The sequence below is a fragment of the Cupressus sempervirens genome, chromosome 4 (genome assembly GCF_028749045.1).
Source record: "Cupressus sempervirens isolate cs-2001-9-10 chromosome 4, ASM2874904v1, whole genome shotgun sequence".
Taxonomy (NCBI): domain Eukaryota; kingdom Viridiplantae; phylum Streptophyta; class Pinopsida; order Cupressales; family Cupressaceae; genus Cupressus; species Cupressus sempervirens.
In genome coordinates this window covers 609671479-609676712 of record NC_143121.1, presented here as the reverse complement: position 1 = coordinate 609676712, position 5234 = coordinate 609671479, and positions in this window count along the sequence as shown.

Here is a 5234-nt window from a genome sequence, read left to right as displayed (position 1 = left end):
ATGGTCTTTTCCAAAGACTAAAGCACTCACATCACTGATCTAAGACAAGTATTCAATAAGTGTCGTAAGTACGACATATCTCTCAACCGCAAGAAATGTTCATTTGGGGTCACTAAGGGAAACCTCCTAGGTCATGTCATTTTTGAAGCTAGGATCTCTATTGATCTTGATAGATTTTTGAGGCTATTTTAAAGTTATCACCTCCCCACAATCTGAAGGAGCTCAAGTTTTTCTTTAGTAAGATAAATTTCATACAGAAGTTTATAAGTGGATCTGCAAAAATAGTTCGTCCCCTTAATGATTTACTCAAAAAGGGAGCTAAGATAGAATTGGTCCTGGAAATTAAGAAATCATTTGAGGATATCAAAGTGGCCATTTCCATGGCCCTAATACTAGTAAGTCTTGATTATGAACTCCCCTTCAAGATATATTCTTTTGCTTCAGAATATTCATGTGTTGGGATCTTGATGCAAAAGAAAGAAAAGGAAGATCAAAGACCTATTGCTTTTATGATTTTCCCTTTTGAAAAATGTTGAGTTGAATTATTCCAACCTCAATAAATAGTCTTTTGTGTTGATCAATGAAGTAAAGAAGTTCTATCATTATACACTAAGAAGTAAGGTGTATGTAATTGTACCTGATCTAATAATAAAGACATTATTGATGTAAAATGATCTCGGTGAAAGATGAGGGAAATGGATGGCAATACTTCAAGAATTTGATTTAGAAATCTAGCATATAACATTAGTCAGAGGTCAAGAGTTATCAAAGATGATAGCTATTAACCAAGTTGGAGATGAGAAGAAATTCAAATTTGAGAGTGAAATAGATGATAATGACCAGAAGAAAATGATGGTATCTTAGGTTGATATTCATCAGGGTGTACTAATAGACATCTGGTACCAGGACATTGTTTACTACCTTTTGCAAAACTAATGCCCTAGTTGGATGAATAGTTCATAGTGTAGGGGACTCAAAATGAAGTTTGAGTCTTGTATGTTACATGATAGAAAGTTATACAAAAAGAACTATGAAGGAATCTATCGAAAGTTCTTATGGCATGAGGAAGCAAAGGAAATTTTGGAATAGTTTCATAATAAGTATGGTATAGGACATGGTTCAGTAGAAGAAACTACTCATATGATTCTAAGATCGAGTTATTTTTGGCCCACAATATTCAAAGATATATTTGAGCACATACGTTCCTGTCATATCTGCCAAACTAGTGCCAATAGAAAAGACACCCATCAATACCATTACAACTAGTGTATGAGGTGCACCCTACACAAAGTGGGGGTTGGATTTCATTGGTCTAGTCAATCCACTATCATCAACTAGACACACATTTATTCTTACAGCCATAGGTTATTGCACATGATGGAAAAAAGTAGAAACTTTTAGAAATTGCACTACTAAGGTAGTAACAGACTTCTTGGAGGAACACATTGTTACTAGATTTAGAATGCCAGTCACCCTTATGTGCGATAACATATCTACTTTTACATAAGTATTCTTAACTCAATGGGCATTTGAAAATTAGGTTATCATCAAGCTCTCTACGAATTACTACCTGTAAGGAAATGGGGTTATTGTATCTACAAAAAAGAACTTGATCACAATAATAAGATGGTTATTGAAGGATAATCCTAGAGATTGGCATATGTAACTCAAATATTTTCTATGGACAGATCAGGTGAGGGTCAAGAATGCTTTGGGGACTTCTTCATACTTGTTGGTCTATAGACAAGAGCTAGTATTCCTACTTAATCTTAGGATTCCTATTTTGAAATTCATGTAAAAATTAGATTGGTTATTTTTTTAGAAATGGATAAGAAATGGATAGTTGCATTGGAGCACATGGCTAAACATCGAGTTGTCATGAACAGGTGGTTCAACAAGAAGGCCATGATAAAATCTTTTAGAATTTCTAACCTTGATCTACTTTTGGATAAGGAAAAAGAAAAGATGGGGAGCCACATCAAGTTTCAACACTTGTGAACTGGTCCTTATCAAATTGCAAAGATTCTCAGAGAAAATACTTTTAGGCTTATTTCCTTACATGGGGAATTAGTCCCATTGCTAATCAATGGACAATTTCTGAAGCATTATTTTGAAGCCTAGAAGGACCCAAAAATGTAGTTATATTTCATTTTTGCAAGTGTATTTATTTTCTGCAAGTGTGTTTTCTATCAGTTGTGTGTTTGCATTTGGTCACGTATTTGCTTTCAAAGTTGTGTCAATCTAGGGGTAGGTGCACTCAAGATTTTATCTTGACATATCTTACTAACTACTCTTTTGGTTCTAATTTTAGGAATAGGTATTTCTTTATCAAAACATTTTGATGGTTGTGTGTCTTATACCAACTGAAAAATGGATGTTACTTGTAGTAGCTGGGGGGCCTTTTTGTCTTCAATTCAGGATTGTAGATTGAAAAGTTTTCAACACTTTGCAAATTAAAAGATCGATTGTCTCAAGTGTTGTTGAATTAAAGTTAAAGACAGCAAGGGATGATCTAAATCCCAATTGGTTCAAATAGAAGGATCTTCTTGAAGGAATTGCTAAGATCATTGTCTGGCATGAGAATTTCTAAAAGGTTTTAAAAGAGGAATGCAAGGGATGTTCACAAAATATCAAATCCAAGAAATGACACCAATGTCTCAACCACATAGTCTAAGTGTGGTCAAGATACAGAAGAAAAATAAAAGGAAAGAATGGTGTTAAGACTAAAGGATTCTAAAATATCTAAAAGGCATAATCTAATAAATACACATTCAAAATGAGTCATCTAGTACCAAAGCATTGCTTCATCCAAGAGTCAAAATGGAAACATTATGAACTACATGGAGAAATTACCTAAGGGATTACTTAAAAATTTAAAAGAAAGGTGATAGCCTGCTAAGAGCCCTCGAACTAATTCTCTCATCTAGTCAGACAAAGAATCAACAAGCAATCTTTGAGAGGATTCCTGATGAATGAGCCAGGAGCGGTGGAAAATTATTTTTGAGTTGTCGATAGATTTTGATTGGCCACATCTTGAGATATCAAAGGGAATGAACACATGAAGCACACACTAAGCTTGGAGGCTTTAGATCCTAAAATTATAATTGTGAATTCATTTGAAATATGCTCAGAATGTCCATAATTTAGTTGGTGTTTGACACACACTAAAAGAATATTTACTGATGAAGAAATGTCTTTGTCATTTCTTCCTTTTTGTTGGGGCTATTTGTTTTGGTTTTATAATGCACACCCCATCTCCTATTAGGAAATGGAGACCCCCTACTTTACTTTTGTTTTTGGACTCTTGGTCTAGAATCTAAGCCATTTGGAGATTTGTCCCAGTCCCCCTAGTTTGCATTTGAGTCTTTCCCAAAACCCTAGGCCATATTCACAAAGATCAGTTACCAAAATACAAAGTTTTGATCAAAAATAGGTTTTAAAATGTAGAAAATTGCACAACATATGCAGCTAGTTGGTGTGCCCATTGTGCCAAAAGTTTTGGAAAGTCTTTTGGCATAGCTACGCACCTGCACAATTGTGCCAAAAGGGAGGCAATCCCTATAAATGGGGGTGCTTCCATTTTTCTTACTTTGCTACTTGTCATCTTCCTCTCTTTGCATCTTCATTTTCACACCCTCTTATCACATCTATGCCCATGGTTGGGTGTGCCATACCCACCATCTCTCTACATAACTTTTAAAAACTCAAAAATAGGTGCACACTAATGCGCCTATCTAGGTGCACTAATACGCACCCATTTTGCAAAACTCAACATAAAGACAAACAAAACCAAGCACTTGAAAGGGGTGTGAAGCAATGCACCTAGTTGGGTGTGCCTATCCACAACCCCAATACTTCAAAAATTCACCCCCAAAACATAAGCAACACATTAAAGCCAAGGGCTAAGTGTGCACTGGCATACCTAGCCACCCAAGACAAACATAAGTATGAACAATTTCAAAAAGAAAACATAGGTGTGCACTAGCATACCTGATGAGGTGCACTAGTGCCACCTTACATTTGAAGTTTGTTTTCATAATATGTGCATCTAACACACCTATTAAGTGTGCCAAGTGTGACCCTTTTCTTTCAAAGAGGACAATGGGAGGGTGTTTTTTTACTTTATTTACATCTAACTCTCATGGTTTTATTCAGATAGGACTAAGTGTTATTGTAATCTTTTTCATTCTTAGTCTTGGACTAATGGGTGTTCTTTTGTACAAATATAATGGCATCTTCATCAAATGAGAAAATGGCAATAAAATTGATGGTCTTAAAGTTCCAAGGCATCCCATAGAAGCCAAGGTTCCAATATAACTACTTAGAGATCAAGGATACAGACTTAGAGCACACTGATTTGGGGGAGTTGCTAATGATTTGCAACAAACCCACTAAGAGGTCTATTATGGTTTATGCACTCATCTAATAAGTGTTGGTGAATGCAACTTCGCACCCAATGTCAATACAATCTTCAAAACTCATAATGACACTTGCAAAACACTTTGTCCCCAAGGAAAGGATGGTGAAGAGTGTAATTGGAGAAATTGTCCTTGATCTAAAACCCAACAACATTTAGAGGGTATGCCATCTCCTACATGTGGATCAATTTATTAGGATAACTTATGAGGAGGAAGAAAGGTGGTACAGAGAAAACTTAAAAGAGGCCTCTAAGATCATTCAATCTTCTTACATTATAGAGAAGACTCCTCTATGAAAGACAACCAACAACATGACCAAAGGATATATGAAGGAAGACGTTGGTTATTCAATCATACTTTTGAGTAGAGTTATGGGTCTACCAGTAGCTAGACATTTGAACATCTTTATGGTACATTTTATCAAGACCATTAATATGGAAAAGATGCCACTCGATTGGGCCTCTACTTTGAGTGATAATTTATGTGAATAGTTGGAGGCTATAAAGGACAAAAGGAAGTTCTATATGACATCCGATTCAGTATACTTGTTAGCTACAAGGGTAATACATTATCTAGGGTTGTATAGAAGAGGTAGCATGAAAGATCCAAATGCATGGCCATACATCATCTACCCTTAGTTGGTAAAGAAGAAGCTCTCAGAGCAAAGTAAAGAGTATAGGATCATGAATGATGCATTCATATTTGCCATCATCTGATTCATAGAAAGAGATTATGCAAAAAGATTTTTAGAGGATGTAGTGGCACTAAATAATAGTGCTTGGGGCATATTACATTTAGTTCAAAAAATTTACATAT